General features: G+C 41.3%; 1 long non-coding RNA gene across 5 annotated transcripts in view; it reads right to left on the minus strand.

Annotated features, from left to right (window-relative positions):
- Positions 1-19684, minus strand: part of LOC137768569 (uncharacterized) — a 61892-nt gene that overhangs the window by 15776 nt on the left and 26432 nt on the right. For 2 of the 5 annotated variants that reach the window (XR_011074761.1, XR_011074764.1), the window contains exons 3-5: positions 5598-5698; positions 4810-4901; positions 3182-4422 (exon numbers count right to left, since the gene is read on the minus strand). This is a non-coding gene — a long non-coding RNA (uncharacterized lncRNA). Of the gene's footprint in view, positions 1-3181; positions 4423-4809; positions 4902-5597; positions 5699-9713; positions 9912-19684 lie in introns of those variants that run through there. The other 3 variants (XR_011074763.1, XR_011074762.1, XR_011074765.1) reach the window with 3 other exon arrangements.

The following is a 19684-nucleotide window of genomic DNA, read 5'->3' on the forward strand; positions in this document are numbered from 1 at the left end:
GCCCCAGCTCATTCTTTCTTTTCACAACCTCTTTTTCCTGATGTTAGTTATTGTAATAAAGCAACACACACATCACCCAAATATATTCTTCAGAGTAAATCAAATACCAAGTATTTTCTTATAAGTCCAGAAACAGGTTAGTAGATTGAAGTTAGAACCTACAACTCTTCCGAAAGTATTAATAATTGTACATGTGCCAAAATAAAGCTCCCTCTCTTCTGCCTGCCTCTCAGATGATGTAGCTCTTCCTGGACCCCACACTTCCCACTTCCTGGCAAAAATTTGAAACCAGCTAGTCCTAAGGGCCCTTGAACTCCTGAACTAATTCCTTAATTTCTGCTTGAGATTTCAGAGGAAAAAGAATGATCTCAGGAAAATACATCCCTCTAATTCTTTCTTCTCTGATTTCAGAACTTCAAATGTGCAGCTTCTTTCAGATTTGCTTGGTTTATCTCTAAACCAACAGGTGATATTCAAAAGCAGAAAATAACTGCTGTAACTGTTGTGTGCTAATGTTCCATAACTTATTTCATTTCTACCTATAAGCTGGAAGCCAAGCACCCAGACAAGGATTTAAATATTTGCTTCATCCTAACTATCAACCGTGTAACATCAACCACTATGAATCTGTAAACTGAAAGAAAACCGCACAATGTGAGTGTTGTGAGTTAAGTTATATTCATGTTCTTACTGAGGACTATAGCCCAGGAGACTATGGCCTCTTGGTAGCTCTGAGAAAGTACTCCAAAGAGGTAGGGGGGAAGGCTAGTTCATATATGATTTTTTTTGTGGGGGGGGGGGCTGGGGAATATGTGCAGTCAAGTACGCATCTTGGTAAAAGATTGCTGCTAGTCATAAAGAACAGGTAACTCAAGTCAATGATTTTAGTGCTTTACTATATATGGGCAAATGCAAGAAGCTGGATTCATTAAAGTTCTTCCTGAGATATACATCTAACTATCTAAGGGGCCTGCTCGTCAGAAGCACAGAGCATCCTGTTACCATCTTCATTTCCTCTGTCTGGAGCACAGAGTTCTTCACCCTGTTATCGCCTTAGTCTCCTCTGTCTGAAGTAAGGGATGCACTGTTGGTCAGCCACTGCAGTGGGTTAATATTCGTAGAATTGGATGGTGAGCGAAACACTCTTTGCTCTTCTTCTGCTTGCAAATCTACCAGTGGATAAGTGGCACATTCACAGCTGCATCCTCTACAAGCTCTGCTGAACAAATAGGTTTGTCTCCCTGGAGTTATGTCCTGCTTCTGTGTATGAGGTAGGCCAGAGCCAGCAGCTGAGGGAGCCCCAAGGCTAAAGTGCAGCTGTGCATTTTGGGCTGTGGCAGAAATGATAGGGCTGATTTAAGAGATTCACCTGGTACCAGCCAGGCTAGACTCACAGGCTATCAATGCTGGTGGGGCCTTAGAGGCACTGAAGGTCTTCCAGGTCTTCAAACATCACAGTCTGGCTAATGCCCAGCCTTCTCTAGTGGCCGGGAATTCACTTCTGCCAACTAGTATTCAGAAAAATCTTGTGTTGAGAGAGGTCTTTCTTATGCTGAGGTAAAATATGCCTTCCTATATCTTCCACCTATAGATCTCAATTCTGTATGCTATGACCACACAGCATCCTGATCCTTGTGTAATAAGGAAGAACAAATCTGACTCCATATTGGATCTGTTTCTTTTATTTTAACCTTTGTATTCTATTGCTTTTGCTACAAGTTAGTCACTAAAGGGATGTTGCCTATAGCCTAAAATATACATAATGGCCTATCTCTGGGAACCCTGCCTCCCATGCAATGAGCATTAAGCTAAAATACCTTTGTTTAGCTCACGGGAAACATCCTGACCAGGCCCACCTGTGAATGGCTGCAGGAAAGAAGAAATTAACATAACCCCTCTGGAGTCTGGCCAGAACCAGGAAATACTTGCAACAACTTATTGCCTTTTTTTACTTTACCTCTTCATCTCCCCCTCTTTGTTCTATAAAAGAAACTAGCATCCAAACCTGGGCAAGACAGTTCTTTGGGACACTAGTCCACCACCTTCTCAGTCTACTGGCTTTCCGAATAAAGTCGCTATTTCCTTGCTCCAGCAATTTGTCTCTCAATTTATTGGCCTGTCATGCAGCGAGCAGTATGAGTTTGGACTTGGTAATGCTGTGAAAGCCCTACAAATATTTGATATAGCTGTTATAGTCCTATGTTATACCCAGTTGTTTTGGGTAAATATCACCAATTAATTGATACAGACGAATGGATAAAGAAGATGTGGTACATACATACAATGGAATGTTACTCAGCCATAAAAAGGAATGAAATTGGGTCATTTGTAGAGATGTGGATGGATCTAGAGACTGTCATATAGAGTGAAGTAAGTCAGAAAGAGAAAAACAAATATCCTATATTAACGCATATATGTGGAACCTAGAAAAATGGTACAGATGAACTGGTTTGCAAGGCAGAAATTGAGACACCCATGTAGAGAACAAACGTATGGACACCAAGGGGGGAAAGTGGTGGGGGGGTGGTGGTAGTGGGATGAACTAGGAGATTAGGATTGACATATATACACTAATATGTATAAAATAGATAACTAATAAGAACCTGCTGTATAAAAAAATAAATTAAATTCAAAAATTCAAAAAATAAAAAATAAACTAATGAATTCATTTTAATAATTTAATTTATTAATACATTTATTATCTCATAAATTAATTTTTAACATTAAATCAAAAGAGTAAATTAATTAATTAAATTCAATTAATACAGTTTAAAATGGATGTGTCTTTAATTTAGTACTGATAGCTTTAAGAGACAAGAAGGATCAAGCTGAACCTTCAAGGATGCCAGCCAGCGCATTGGTGAGGTCATTTTGAAGCCAAGGTCTAGTCTACAGTGTTGCAAATTTAAAAGTTCATCTTTGTTAGTTTACTCAGGAGTGATCTGAGTTGGGATAATCCATAATAATCTAGTTCATAACAAACAGATAAATGGGGCAGGATTCTAAGTGACTGCTCTGAGAGAGGTACCCATCATGCAGTCTAGAACATACATGTATCTGCTAGTCACACATTATCTTTTCATTAGATAGAAAGCCTTTGAAAACTACTTGAATATCGGGAGCAATTATAATAACTTTATAGTTATTAAGATTATAAAAAACTTTAGCCTGAGGCACTTACCTCTTGACTGAGCACCCAGCTGAGCACACTGGCCTATGCCTGTGGGCCAGTGAGTGGATTCTCTTTCCATAGTGCTTGAAGGGGGAGTCTGACAAATTCTGGATGAATGATTCTTCTTGTCAAATATTCTTTATCTGCCACAAATGTGCTTTATCATCACATGTCTGTACTTGGCAGTACGTAGTAGTTAGGAGTCTTGGCTCAAGTCAGTTAAGTATTTACTAATTGAATGACTGAATAAATGAATCAGAAATCATTGCACAGGAAGAACAAGGTCAATTAAAATTGGACAGAATAGATTTTATGTTAGTTTGTGAATTTTTCAATGAAAAGTTTGAAAGCACTGTCTTTGCAGATGAGATTTGTAAGAGCTGCCACCCCAGTACTAAGTTAGGAAACACTCCAGCCATCAACATTTGTAACTGTTCTGGACTAAATATTTCTGTCCCCAAAATTCATATGCCGAGACCCTAATCCCCAATGTGATGGTATTTGTAGATGAGGCCATAGGAGTTAGATTAGATAATGAAGGTGAAGCCCTCATGATGGGATTGGTGGCCTTATAAGAAGAGGAGAGATAGAGACCTCTTTCTCGCTCTGTATGCACCCAAGGAAAAACCACATAAGAACATAAGGAGAAGGTGGCTGTCTACAAACAAGGAAGAAGATGTTCACCAGGAACCGAACTGGCTGGCACCTTGACCTTGGACTTCCTGGCCTCCAGAACCGTGAGGATAAATGTCTATTGATTAAGCCACCCAGGCTGTGTTATTTTGTCAGCCCGAGCTGACTAAGAGAGTAACATATCATTCAGAGTAGTAAGTTGATTCTGAGATGAGATGTAGGCTATCTGTTTTCTTACTTTGCCTTGAAAAGGATGAAATTTCTGATGTCTTTCCCATTCAGCTCAAGAAATGTACCATGGAGGACTCTGTAGGTCTTGTGCTCTGTCTACAGCAGAGAGGGCCTGCAGAGGAGGACTGGGTGGATGGTCCCAGTCTTCCAGACAAAGGAGGATGTGAGGTCATCTGCTGTGGTCGAGGAGCTGAAATGCAGAAAGGGACTTCAGGGAGTGGAGAAGGCTTAGAATTGCTTCTATGAGCAATGCCCCAAGGAATTAACTAAGGATGAAAAGAGGAAACTTCAGCAGCCTTGAGGTTACCACTGAGGTTACATATTATGGATTTAGAGTTGATCCAATGTGTAGACTTTTGTAACTTTCTGCAGGAGCACCTGGCCGCCTGGAAGGAGAGAGACAAGAGGGTCGATTCCATCTAGCACTGGGGATTGGCAAGGCAGTTAAGAGCAAAGGATTCCAGGAGGCTTGCTGACATTAAGTAACTAACCCTTAACTAGAAAGAGCTTCAGAGCAGTTGGGCAAGGGATGTTTCAAAGCAGGAGGAGACTACCCACGTGTATAGGTATGAAATGGTTACAGACAATGAAACTGGGAGAACCCTGCCATCTCCCCCACTGCTTGGGTCTAGCCACTTCTCTGGTTTATACTTATATGAGGATCAAGATCTTCTTGTCCCCTGCTGGCTAATCTCCCTGTATGCTCTATCCTTTGTTTAATTCCACCTCCCCTTCAAACTTGAGGCTCCCGTTATAAATAACAATTACCATACCTGACTTGGTGCCCAAGTTGGTGGACAGTTTAGTTGAGACTCTGCTGCCACCTGGTGGTCCTTGGTCACTTCAGATGTCCACGGTATCCAAGCTAGGAAGAGGCAAGTGAAACCAAGACAGAGCTGAATATTCATACCTGAATACTCGGGTATGAGCATTCAAGGGGTCTGGAGTCCCTGATGAGGGTAAAGAAAAAATTAGTAGGTATGAGAAAGACAGAAAAATAAGAGTTTGTGGCCTAACAGAATTTCAGAGTTTAAAATCTTGATGACAGAGGAGTATTAGGTATCAATACCGACGGAGTAGCCGTGGTTGTGTGCTTCTAAAAATGTCCTGAAGACAATAAAGTTGAAGGTCAAAGAATCCAGGGCCAGGTTGTCGCAAGCACCATTCACATTCTCCACTTGGAGATGAACGTCCCTGTGTTAGAGTCCATGTTTCAATAATATTTTTCATCTCCCACACTTCCCAACACATTGTCTACAAAATGTTGGTTGAATTGGTTTGAATGTTGAAAAATCACTAATGGTGATTGCAGGGGGTGGAGTGGAGATGACAACTGGAATCTGGCTGAGCTGGTTTCAAATACTTGGCTTTCTCAAGTTAAGTAGCTGCTTTCAACCTTTCAGTGACTGCTCCAACACATGGCCATTGGGGAAATCTCCCCTTACGTGGTACTTTACAGTTTCACGTATATCCTCCTAGGGCGAGAAAGCATCCATCCACGATGTTGCTACGCGCTCATTGCCTGAAATGGGCAAACCACACTCAGAATTGCCCTTCTTACCTACCCTGCCATTTATTTTCCACTGTGAACTTTCTGTAAGGAAGATTTTCATCCAGGAGTTCTTAACATAGTGGTCATGGATCCCAGGCTTTGGGGAGGCCCTGAAATCAAATGCAAAATTCTATGCTTGTGAATACTTCTTTACTTTCTCTCATTAAAAAAAAGTAATAATTCTTAAAGGAATGTGTGGCCTATGAAAGAAGAGCCCTGGCTTTAGGCAATTTGACTTCCTTTGATCTCAGGCAAGTTTCTGTACCCTTCAAACTCCATCACCTCTTTCCTCCTTTCTGAGTTTGTAAAAGTTTTTGGAAGTTAATTACTCTACTTTCCCATACTTCTCCTGGGAAGTTTGGAATTCCTGTACCTCTGCTTCCTGGGTAGCTCTGCTCTTGACCACACTGTTCTCAGTCAGTTGGGTCGTTGGCCGAACCAGAAGGATTCCCTTCTCTATTCCCTGAAGGGTAGAGGATTTCTAGAGAATTTTAATTCCTTACGTAGTAGATTCTACATTTCTGCTGAGAGCTCGCCCAAATCATCTGCTTGACTCATTCTTGCTGACCCTCTGATTTAATTTCCCTGTGGCTCATTAGCTCAATAGCCAAAGTTTGCAGTGGCTCTCCAGACTCCTAGTTGCCTGAAGGGTGACTGCTACCGTGAACACTTTGATGACTACTCTGGTTGCCTCTTGATTCTTGAGACATCTTTACAGGCCAACCTATCTATCAGATGACTTCTCTCTTTGTCAGATACGATCATGGATATTGTTTATTTTTTCTAACTTTTTATCATGGAAAGTTTCAAACATATACAAAATTATAGAAAATAGTATACTGAATGTGATGTACAGATCACTGAACTTTAGTTATCATTTTATGGCCAATATGATTTCATCTGTACCCCCTTGCTTTCCATTCCTCACCCTGATTATTTTAAAGCAAACCCGAGGGACTTCCCTGGTGGTCCAGTAGTAAAGAATCCACCTTCCAATGCAGGGGATGCGGGTTTGATCCCTGGTCGAGGAACTAAGATCCCACATGCCGCGGGGCAACTAAGCCCGCGCGCCACAACTACTGAGCTCGTGCGCCTCAATGAGAGAGCTCGTGTGCTGCAAACTACAGACCCCATGCACTCTGGAGCCCACGTGCCACAACTAGAGAGAGAAAACCCACACGCCACAACTAGAGAGAAGCCTGTGCACCACAACGAAGACCCCGTGTACTCCAACTAAGACCTGATGCAGCCAAAAAAATAAAGAAAATAAATTTTAAATATAAATAAACATAAAAAATAGACTGTAAAGCAAATCTGAAACATCATATCCTCTCATCTGGAAATATATCAGTATATATCTCTAAAAGATAAGAATTCTTAATACCACTTCCCACCTAAAAATTAGCAAAAAATTCCCAGAGTCATTCAGGGTTAAATAGTGGATGAGGGTAGTTTTTCTTGTTCAGAAAAATTTCAAGCTGAAAAAAAAACCCACAATTAAACTTTACCATTGCTAAGCTATCAAACCGCTGTTTAGTTGAGCAAGTCAGGATATTCAGTTTCTATTGCTGACAAAAATTAATAGAACTGAAGTTGTGTAAGTCCACAAGAGTGAATAAAGTTAATTTTTTTTTTACAGTATTGGTTCAATAACTCATGATAGATTCAAATATTGCCTTTGAAGTATCTGCTGATGAATCACACAAAGAATAATCACAATCTTTAATATCCTTCTTTTCCACAAGCTTTGTAAATTTGTCCAACTAAGCCTTTTCCTGCTCCACACCAATTTTTATCACCAGGAGTTGTATACATCTTAGCAGGTTGTACTAAATTCGAAATTTTCTCAACTTCTTTGAAAATATTCTTGCTTGTAGCTCAACACAGACTATTCACAGAAGCCAGTTCTTCAGTCACTTCGAACTTGGCATTGACACGTCCAAGTATACAACAGCTGACCAGCATCAGTACCATCTTGTCAATTCATGAAGATACAAGGAAGAATACTCAGAACCATTAACATTTTTTTTTTAAAACTAACTATTGATGTTGCTACCAAGGTCCTCAACTCCGAACAACTGTTCATATCAAAAGGCTGATCATCTTAAACAGGTTTATTTTCTCCGGACACATTTATTCAGCTTCTATGATCAAACACAATTTAATTAACTTGCCATTGGTAAATGGCTTTCCTTGCTTGCTAACAAGTGAGCCACTCAGAAACGCACTTTGTTTGCAGCCTCATTTACATTTTTAATTCTTGTGAAGAAATTCTGCTATAATGAGGTATTCCATTTTAAATTTCCTAATTTTTCCGACTGTTGCTTTCCTGTGAGTTTGGGATATTGTGATGAGTGCTTAACCTGGAAATGTTGACATATCTTGTGTTATTTTAGCACAGTTATAGTGTCATTGCCTAATAAATATAATTCAATAACAAACAAACCACCCTCTACCAGTGATTTAAAAGTGCAACATTTGAAGTCCACTTTTCTTGTTTAGACATGAAGGATATGTCCTGGTAACATAAAATAGAACAAAATAAAATAAAATAAAATGGTATAACAAAATGCTTAGCATTTGTAACACTGTTTTGAGTGAGTTATGACTCATTGAGTGATAAGCATGAAGTGATGAGAGTTCCACATATGGTCTCTGTTGCAACTTTTCAACTCTGCTGTTGAAACTCAAATGTATCCATAGATAATACATAAGTGAATGAGTGTGACTGTGTTACAACAGAACTTCATTTCAAATATTTTTCACATCACAAAATATTCTTCTTTTGATTTTTAAAAACCATTTAAAAATGTTAAAACCGTTCTTAGCTTGTGGACCATACCAAATAGACAGATCTGGCCCACAGGCCATAGTTTGCCAACCACTGGTCTAGACCATTTTACCTCTAAAAGTTCCACAGATCTTTCAGGTTCCTGAATCTTTGTAGGGTTTATTTCCTATCACCTGAGGTGCACATTTCTTAATTAGGTATTCAAAGCTCTTGCCACTTTCTGTTACCGGGTCCAACTGGCATGGTGTCATCAATATAGTGGACCAGTGACCAGAATGTCCAGGCAATCAAGGTCCATCATTATCATCCATGATCTATATACTTTAAGTGATGATCAAACTGGTGAACTGAATGGGGTACTATGGAGAGCATCACTCTTGCATCCTTTAAGTGGTTGAGGGTGACATGAATCACTGCAGGATGTCCTTTCAATTTACTATCTTTTAGATCAGGAGAGGACTTTTAGGGGTTTCCACTTAGCCTTTCCTGCCATAAAGATTCACTCCACAGAGAACCAATGTGAGGGTTCTTCCAGTTGCTAAATATTCCACAGCCCCCTGACTTGGGGTAGGACTCCATTTATCAATTGTCCTCTAATCATCCCCACTCTAATAAGGAGGCTGATGCTATTTTGGGTTGCTTGGTATTCATGTTGACTTATCCGCAGCCTTCAAAATACCTGAATATTCACTTTCCCCAGTGTGTAGTTAATCTGGTAAATGTCTGCAGGCCCTTTTGAGGAAGGATTGTTCATAGCTATGATAACTACTTGCTATGGTGTTTCAGGGACTTTCTTCAAGGGGACATGGCTCTTCAATCAATGGATTCTGAGTCTGAAAATTGCCTCAACTCTTGAAACTAGACAAGAGACCATGATTTTCCATTGTGGTGCTGACTGACTCAAAATCTTTCTTGGATATATAAATCAAGCAATTGCCTGCCTTTATAGCTTGTTCCTAGGATACCATGGTTTGTTAGTCTTTGGCACAGATTCCTGTGGTTCAAGGCCCCTTGGTCGTCACTCTGACCTTGTTATCCATTAGGATAATCACACCAACCTGTCTTCCTTTAGACTTATTGTAGCAATTAACACAGCAAATTAATTCCACCAATCCTACCTTCGCTCTGACAATTATATGCTCTCAACTTGCTTCTTCTACTCCAGAATTCTATCATCCCCCTTGACATCAGGGAGCCCAGTTTTCCCAGCAGTATTTCCTACTTGGCCTACAACCATGGCCTACAGAGGACAGAAAACACTGAGTTTGTTAAGGTTCTAGTGTCTCCCTCATGAAGCATCACTTCTTACTTTAGTGAAAAGAGAGTTCACTCACCTTCCTGAGAAACATAGTCATCTGGTGATTCTTTGGTGTTGCACAAATAAGTCAGTTCTAACAGGCCTGCCTTTCTGAGCCTTTGATCCCTTCCTCTGATGAGGAATTTCCATCATCTCCACCTCATTTACTGTAGGCATCATTTTTTCCCAAACTTTGAGGAGATATTCCAGGAGTTTATTAGGAGTGGCTCCAGGTGCCCTTGCCAGGACAAGCTGGGGGAGGAGAAAGCAGAGAGCAAGGAGAGTGAAAGAACAGACCGCATAGCTGGTCCCACTGGTAAATCCTCAAACCCAAAATCAGTTCTAAGCTGAGGGAGGGGAAACACTTTGAAATGGATGACAAGTTGAAGTTTCTGGCTGGAGAGTACCTTTTAATACCTGAAAAATCAGACTATTTAATACCCAACAGTGAATAGAAAGTGAACGGGGAGCCATTGGATCTGCCCATGGTATCTCTGAGGAAGAGGGAAGGGACAGCCAACAGTGTTTTTGAAGGCAAAGGTAAAAGAAAAATAGAGTGGATCCCTCATTGTACATTATCAATTATAAATGGTTCAAACAACCAGTTGCAAAAGTGTTGAAGTGCAAAAATTGTGTTGCTACCTTCTAGTTCTTTGAGTTGTCTTTTCCATTTAGGAAATGGGCTACAATGAGCCATTATGCAAGTGAAACCACTAAGCATTCTGTTTTTATAAACACAGGGAACAAAATATATTAAATCTGCATACCATAGTATGTGAACCGGTCTTAGAAGTTGAGAAGTAGTGACATAAGGGCCATACAAAGGTCTTAGCCATGAGGTCTGGAGCTCAATGAAGGGTAAACCTCAACCATGATATGGGGGGTGCTGGTCAAAGAAGCTTTCATGAAGCAGATGATATTTAAAAGGACTTGAAATGCTGAGTATGATTTTGAAAGATATATAAAAAGAAGTCTTTCCAAGTCGAACGACAGGAAAAGGCACAGTGGTGTGTTACTAGGGATGAGAAATTCAATTTAGATGAAACAAGGACTGTAATGGCAAACATTACATTACATCCACGTAGGGATGTCATGGAAAACTATGCCTGAAAAAAACATATTTGACTTGTACCTGGAGAGTCCTGGACAGCAGGGAGCAGGATTTATATTTCACATGGAGGCATAGGAGTGATTGATTGAAATTCAAATATTTGCCCTAGTATTTTTCAAAGAATTTCCTGAATATGATTTTCAAGTTGTTTTTAAACCGAGTCTCAAGACAGAGCAAGTGGGAGTAAGAATCTGCTAAGGAGCCAGTGGGCAGGTAATTGCTGAAGCAGAGCAGTGAAGGGGGGGTGGTGGGGGGTGAGTGGCTGTACCATGCCGCTCAGATGGGAAAGACCTGGCAAACAGAGAGAGCCCTAAAGATCGGTCTCTGTCCACCAGCCAGCAACAGCTGAGGTGGAAGGAGGCGGGCGCCTCTTACTCAGGCACTGCTTCTGGATTTGGCATCCTCCAATAAATCCCTCTTTCCTTGAAGTCCACCTTCGGCCCTGCCCCAGTCTGCTCCTGGTCTGAGTACAGAAAGTGAATGGTACACCACTGTGTCAGATCCTGGGAGCAAAGGGCCTTCTTCTGAAGTTGATTGCTTAACCTTCAGGTTGAATACTGGAGCCCAGTATCAAGAGACTATGCTTACATTAGCCAGCATATACTTGATCTTCAAATGGAAGAGAGTTATTAGGATGCTGCTAAGGTGTTGAAAACATATCGATAATTGTCTTAGAGAGTTGGTGCAGGGAAGTAATGTGACAGCACGTGTAAAGTGGTTATCACTTCCTGGCACAGAGTAGACACTCAATATTAAGTCCCCTTTCTATCATTTTGCTATAGAAGGGAGTGGCACAGAGTAAGTAATTGATCTCTTACACAATCCCTCCTTGAACCTCCCTGCCCAGCGCAGATACACCCCTCACTATATTTGCCATTCCTGTGGACACGCTTCAGGTGGATGGTTTGAGCCTTGTACCTTCCCATCCCCTTCTTCTGGACCCCTGTGGCTTGATGCTGTTCCTCTATGATGCAGTGCCTGAAGCAGTACTCAGTTCCCCAGGTATGGGCTGATTAGTGAAGGAGAAACAAAAAGGTTTCTTCATCTTGGCCTAGATACTACAATTCCGTTTTTCCAAGCTAAGATTTCTTTAGGGTTTTGTTTTGCTATGTTTTGTTAAGAAGCCACAACTTGCCATTGACTCATATTCAGCTTCCAGCCAACGGAAACCCCTGAGCCTTTTTTTTTTTCCATGTGATACTGTTAAACCATCTCTCCCCCACCCAGATCTTGGACAGCTGTTTGTTGTTCTAGATCTGAGTAAAGGACTTCTCATGTCTGTTAAATTCCATCTTGTTAGATTAATTTTCTCCATTCTAGCTTATCACAATATAAAAATTCTTGTTACGTAAGTGAAAAATTAAATGCAGTGCATTGGCATACAGACGTCAGACTAAGGCCCAAAACATCAAATCACGGAAACCCCTCTAGCAGCAGAGTATAGCAACAACAAAACACCATAGAAAAGACATACGCTGTAGTTTTCTTAACAAAAATGACCCACGAGCCATATAACTCACCAGTGTTAGTCTGTTAACTTCCCAACATGCTAGACTCAAAACTTTTTTTCAGGAGAATATATTAAATCTCCAGAACATATGATTTCTTATTACAGTCCAGTATTTATGTATTTGTATTTATTTACTTTTTTTTGAATGATTTTTAAAATTCTATAGTGCTTCATAATTTTCTTTTTAAAAAATATTTATTTATTTATTTGGCTGCGTCGGGTCTCGTTACAGCACACGGGATCTTTAGTTGTGGCATGTGGGATCTAATTCATAACCAGGATCGAACCCAGGCCCCCGGCGTTGCGAGTGTGGAGTCCCAGCCAGTGGATCACCAGGGAAGTCCCTATAGTGTTTCATAATTTTCAAAAGCTTCACACAGACGATTTCATATAATCCCATAATAACCCTTTTTTCTCCTACCCCATGTTGTCCCTCCCCTTCCCTCTCCCCATCTTACATTAACAAACATATACTTTCCTCTTCCAAATCATTTAAATACCTTAATTAGTACTAAATAATTAAATTAATAATTTAATACTTTTTACTACTTTTCTTCTTACTAGAAAAAAATCCATTAAAAAAATTAGGGTAACTTTTAAGTTCCTGAGCATTTTATACTTGACTTTTTTAGATTGAGGTAAAATTCACATAACATAAAATTCACCATTTTTGATTCAGTGGCATTTAGTACATTCACGATGCTGTGCAGTCATCACCTCTATCTAGTTCCAGAACATTTTCCTCACCCCAGAAGGAAACTCCATACTATTAAGCAGTTTCTCCCCATCCCCCCTCTTCCCAGTCTTGGGCAATCACCAGTCTGTGTTCTGTCTCTGTGGATGCATCTGTCCTGGATATTTCATATAAATGGAATCATACAATGTGTGACATTTTGTGCCTGGCTTCTTTTACTTAGCATAATGTTTTTGTTACAATTCATGTTGTAATGTGTATCAACTTCATTATTTTTATGGCTGAATATTATTCCATTATATGAATATGTCACAATTTTTTTATCCACAATTTATCATTCACTGATGGAAACTGGATTGTCCCGCCTTTTAGCTCTTGTAAATAGTGTTGCTATGAACGTGCATGCACATGTATTTGAGTACATGTTTTCAATTCTTTTGGGTATGAACCTAGCAGTGGAATTGCTGGTTCATATGGTAATTCTATGTTTAGTTTTTTGAGGAGCCACCAAACTGTTTTCCACAGCGGCTGCACCATTTTAAATTCCCACCAGCACTGTAAGAGGGTTCCAATTTCTCCACATCCTTGCCAACACTAATTATTTTACATTTTAAAATTATAGCCATCCTAGTGGGTGTGAAGTCGTATCTCACTGCAGTTTTGATGTGCATTTCCCTAATGACTAATGATACTGAGCCTCTTTTCATTTGCTTGTTGTCCATTTGTATATCATTTTTATAAATTTATTTATTTATTTATTTTTGGCTGCGTTGGGTCCTCGTTGCTGCACGTGGGCTTTCTCTAGTTGTGGGGAGCGGGGGCTACTCTTTGTTCTGGTGCGCGGGCTTCTCATTGTGGTGGCTTCCCTTGTTGCGGAGCAGAGGCTCTAGGCGCATGGGCTTCAGTAGTTGTGGCACGTGGACTCAGTAGTTGTGGCTCATGGGCTCTAGAGCACAGGTTCAGTAGTTGTGGTGCATGGGCTTAGTTGCACTGCGGCATGTGGGATCTTCCCGGACCAGGGCTCGAACCCGTGTCCCCTGCATTGGCAGGCGGATTCTTAACCACTGTGCCACCAGGGAAGCCCCATTTGTATACCTTTTTGGAGAAATGTCTATTCAAGTCCTTTGCCTGTTTTTAAATTGGGTTGTTGAGTTGTAAAAGTTCTTTGTATATTCTGGATACTAGACTCTTATTATTTATATGATTAGCAAATAAATTATCCCATTCTCTTTATTGTTTTTTCACTTTCTCAATAATGTCCTTTGATGCACAAAGTTTTTTAAATTTGATGAGATCCAATTTATCTATTTTTTCTTTTATTTCTTATGCATTTGGTGTCATACCCCAAATCTGTAGCCAAATCTAAGGTCATGAAGATTTATACCCATGTTTTCTTCTAACAGTTTTATGGATTTAACTCTTGTACTTAGATTGTTGATCTATTTTATTTTTTTGTACATGGTGTGAGGTAGAGGTCCAACTTCAATCTTTTTGCATGTGGATATCAAATTGCTCCAGTACCATTTGTTGAAGAGATTTCTATTCTTTCCCCACTGAATGATCTTGGTACCTCTGTCTAAAATTAATTGGCCATAGATGTATGGGTTTTAGTAAGGACCCTCAATTCTATTCCATTGGCCTATCTGTCTATATTTATGCCAATAACATAGCTTTGATTACTGTAGCTTTGTAATAAGTCTTGAAATTGGGAAATGTGAGTCCTCCAACTCTATTCTTCTCTTTCAGTACTACTTTGGCTATTTGGGACCCTTTAAATTCCATATCAATTTAAGAAGTGGATTTTCTTATTTTTGCAAAAATGGTCATTAAAATTTTGATACAGATTGCATTGAATCTGTAGAATGCCTTGGGTAATTTTGCCATCTCAACAATATTAAGTCATTTATCAGTGAACACAGAACATGTCTTTTCATTTATTTAGGTATTCTTTAATTTTTTCAACAATGTTTTGTAGTTCTTAGAAGGCAAGTCTTTTAACTTCTCTGGTTAAATTTGTTCCTAGGTACTTCATTCTTTGGATGCTACAGTAAATGAAATTGTTTTCTTAATTTTCTTTACAAATTGTTCATTGCTGGTGTATAGAAACATGACTAATTTTTTAGTGTTGATCTTGTACCTTGCCACTTTGCTTCATCTGTTAGAACTGGTAGTTTTTTTGTGGCTCCTTTGGGGTTTTCTATGTATTGGATCCTGTTACTAGCCAAGAGTTACTGTACAAACCCTTGCTGTTTTCCTAAAACCAAACCAACACCTATGTAAATAGTCCTTTTTATTGAACTCTCCTCAAATTACAAATTTCCTTTGGGGACTGAAACTGATACAAGGTGTCAATCAGGATTCAATGGATAAAATAGAAATAGTTCTGAGTATTTTAAAAGAGAGAAATTTAATGGAAAGAATTGGTTACATGGATATTGGAAGACCTGAGAGGCCAAATGAGTAAGAGCAAAGGAACCCAGAAATCAGCAACAGATGGAAGCCACCACCATTCCTATGATGGAGGGACAAAAAATACTGTGCTGTCAGATCCTGGAGGCTGGGGTGTCCTGGAAGAAGCTAGAAGCTAGTTCAAAGGGAACTGGAGCCATAAGAGAGACTCGCTGCTGCCTGGAGATGCAGCCTGAGACAGGAGAAAATATCCCTCCCTCCCTTTTCCCTCCTCCAACTCTCCAAGCTTGTGAGTTGATTGAATCTGACCAGAAGCCAGCTAACATAGGAGTCTGAGAAAAGCAGCATGCAGGAGAAAGCAGAGTTGAGCAAGGGCGTGATCAGAGAACATGCACCTCATACCACACAAAGAAGACCCTTCTAAATACGGTGATATTTCAGTAGAGACTTTAAAGAAGTAAAGAAGCAAACCATGCAGATATTTGGAATAAAAATGTTCCAGGTTGCAGGAGAAAAAGTGCAAAGGCCCTAGGAAGAGCATGTTTAGGGGCACAGGCAACGAATGATCCTACAACAGAAACAGCACAGGAGTGGTAGGAGATGAGATCAGAGGGAAAGACAGGCAGCAGACCATATAGGGCTTTATATGCCATACGATGGGCTTTGGCTTTTGCTCTGAGATGAAGTCATTGGCAAGTTTTGAGCAGAGGAGGGACATGATCTGACTATGGTTTAAGAGGATCCTTGTGGCTGCTGTGAGGAAAAGAAACTTTAATGGGGCGAGAGACCAAGAGAAAAAACGGTTTAGAAATTATCTCAATAATCGAGGCAAGGTAGCTTGGGTGAGGGCCAACAGGTAGAGGAGAGGTAAGATTTGCATCTACGTTGAAGATGGAGCCTACAGACGTCGTTGTTGGGTTATACGTGCATGTGAAAGAAGGACTGGCATCAAACTGACCTCAGCTTGAGGAGTGCAGGTTTGGAGGGGAAACCAGGAGCTCACTTAGGGACATATGAAGTGTGACACGGCTATTAGACACCCACACACAGCTGTGGGGGAAGGCTATTGAACAGTGATTCTGGAAGCTGGGAGATGTTTGGACCGGAGATGTAAGTGTGGTGGTCACGGGCATATAAACAGTACGTGTCTTAGTTTGGGCTCCCCTAGAAGCAGACCTGGACAAGAATTTGAGCGCAAGTAGTTTGTGAGGAGAGTTCAAGAATTACCAGTAGAGAAGAGAAGTGAGACAGGAAAAGGAAGAGAATCAATAAAATGTGCATTACGAAAGAAGTTACCTCCGTTGGCAACTGAAATTTGTCCCATTGTGGAATTCTGGGAGAGAATGTAGAACAGGCTTCCAAGGAATGTAATAGGGGCGGGGCAGGCGCACGGCTGTTAGCGAGCGATGTTAGCAGTCCCGCTTAGCCATTGGTCGGCATCGCAGGGGGCCCCTCTCCCAAACGAGCGACCTTAGGGAGCAACTGTTACCAAGCGACCGTTAGCAGTCCCGCTCAGCCATTGGTCGGCATCTCGGTGGGCCCCTCCCCCCTTCCTCTGTATAAAAGGAGCCCGAATTCGGACTGAGAGAAGACGGTATTTTTGAGACACTAGTCTGCCGTCTTCTTGGTCTGCTGGCTTTCTGACTAAAGTCGTTATTCCTTGCCCCAACAACTCGTCTCCCAATTTATTGGCCTGTTGTGCAGCGAGCAGAGCGAGCTTGGGCTCCGTGACAGGTATCCTAACTGAGGGATTGGAAAGCTAGGTTAATTATCCACCAAACTACCGTCCATCTTCGGTTGAGGGCTGCTCTGGGGGCATTAACTCTCCAGCACTTCCAGCTTCCTCACAGGACAGCCCCTCGCCCCGGGGGCCATTAACCCCTCCCCTAACCCAGGGAGACTCAGAAGAAAGGTTGCCAGCAAGCAGCCTTCTGTGTGTACTGGCGAGTCTTGGAAGGGATACAGGTGGGGCGGCCACAGCATGAAATGATCTAGCATCACCCCAAAAGCGAGTGAGGTTAGAGAGAAAAGCTGTCCAAAGCTCTATAGCATTCCAACATTTAGAGGTCAAGGAAATGAGAAGAAACCAGCAAAGGAGACTGAGGAGAGGCTGGTGAAAAAGAGAGTGGAGTCCTGGAAGGCAAGTTTAAAAAGTGCTCCTAGCAGGAGGAAGAGAGTGACTGTGTCACGTGCTGCAGAAGGGCCAACTAAGGTGAGGACTGAGGACTGATGGTTGGATTTAGCAATTTGCAGACCATGGTGACCTTGGCAGGATCAATTTTGGAGGTGTGCTTCAGGATAGGGAGTGAGTTCCTAAGAGAAGAGAAATCGGCGACAGCCTGTACAGACAACTTTTTCAAACAGTTTTGTTGTGGAGAAACTGAACAGTGGCTGGAGGGAGATGTGGGGCTCAAAGAGAGGGGCGTGTGTGTGTGTGTGTGTGTGTGTGTGTGTGTGTGAGAGAGAGAGAGAGAGAGACTCTGCGTGTGTGTGTGTGTGCGTGTGTGTGTATAAAATGGGAAATGTTGCAGCACATTTGCATGTTGATGGGACTGATCCAGTCAAGAGGGAAAAACTGATGAGGCAGGAAAAAGAGGGAAAACTACAGAAGTGATATCCTTAGTAAATGAGAGGGAATGGGATCAGTGCACAACTGGAGGGGGCTTCCTTAGGAGCACACGTTCATCGAGGGTAAAAGAGAGAAGGCAGAAGCTATGGCCACAGAGAGTGGGGGAGTGTGTAGAGATTCTCTTCTGAATTGCAATATTTTTCACAGAAGCAACGAAGTCAGCTGGTATTTGAGAATTGAGGAGGAAGAGTTGTTGGAGGATTGAGGAGAGAGAAGAAGGTATGGGATAGTCATTCAGGATTGGGAATAGATGAGAGAAATGGAGAGAGATGGCCAAGTAGCACCAAAGGCCCACTTGAGCTTAGTGATCATAATTTAAAGTGAGAGCAGTCAGCAAGGTTGGGTCTTTCTCCAGCCATGTTCAGCTGTTGCATGCAGGCATGGAGTAGGGGAAATTAGATTTGACCAAGGTTGAGCAGGCTTTATTTATGACCCCCAACCTGTGATTTTGCTCCAGGAAATTATATAGTAATTAGCTAAGAAATAAAACTTTCTTGGCAAAGTCATCCTGAATTCCAAGATTCTTGGGAATATGCTATAAGCAAAGAGAGAAAAGTGATTTGTGGGAAAGTAAGGTAGAAGTAGCTTTACTCAATCCATTTTGAAAGTGTTGCTCTACAAAAACTGATCTGGGATTTTGCAGGAAGCAATTGGCTAACCCTTCTACCCTCAATAAATGTTGTGAACTAGACTTCCTCGCTGAGCCTCTTGGCTCTGGTGGACCCTGCAGCTGCCTACTAGCTAAGGGATCAGAAGCCAACATTCCATTTAACTGTTAGTGTTATAAATAATCTGTTCCCATTCACAAGAGGATGAACATATGACAACCACAGAGATTGTAAAAAGCAAAAAAGGTGTGTTTGAAGTAGCCCCACCTTTCTCTAGTAAAAATTTTTACTCTGGCCCTTTTGCAGGTAGAGCTCACATCTTTGATGAGCCTCTGGTCAAAGATTCTCGTAAGAAAACTCTGGATAATCTGGACCTTTGTTTTACTCCTCGCCAATGGGAGTTACGGTACTGTGTCTTTCCATCCCAGTATCCAGTTTGTGGACAAGGTCTAACAGCCCAGCTACAAGTGCTCAGAAGCCACCGGATGTGGGCAATGAAAGGGGGGACGTAGTGAGTTGAATACTGTTCCCCCAAAAGGTATGTCCAAGTTCTAATTCCTGGAACCTGTGAATATGACCTTGCTTGAAAATAGGATCTTTGCAGATGTAATTAAGAATCTTGGGATGAGATCATCCAGGATTTAGGATGGGCCCCAAATCTAATGACTAGTATCCATATAAAGAGGGGGGAGAGGGAGCTTTAAGACACACAGAGACACAGGGAAGGAGGCATTTTGAAGATGGAGGCAGAGGCTGGAGTGCTGCATCTATAAGGGCCAAGGATTGCTGGTAATTACCAGAAGCTAGGGGAGAGGCATGGAACAGATTCTCCCTCAGTGTCTTCAGAAGGAACCAATCCTGCTGACACCTTGATTTCAGACTTCTGGCTTCCTGAACTGTGAGAGAATAAATTTCTGTTGTTTTAAGCCACGCCTGTGGTAACTTGTTATGGTAGCCCTAGGAAAACAATACAGGGAGTGAACTCATAGTAAAGTGAAGAATACATGGTCAGGAAAACCACAAGGAAGCATTCCTGGGACCATGGAA

This window comes from Eschrichtius robustus, chromosome 8 (assembly GCF_028021215.1).
Source record: "Eschrichtius robustus isolate mEscRob2 chromosome 8, mEscRob2.pri, whole genome shotgun sequence".
Taxonomy (NCBI): Eukaryota; Metazoa; Chordata; class Mammalia; order Artiodactyla; family Eschrichtiidae; genus Eschrichtius; species Eschrichtius robustus.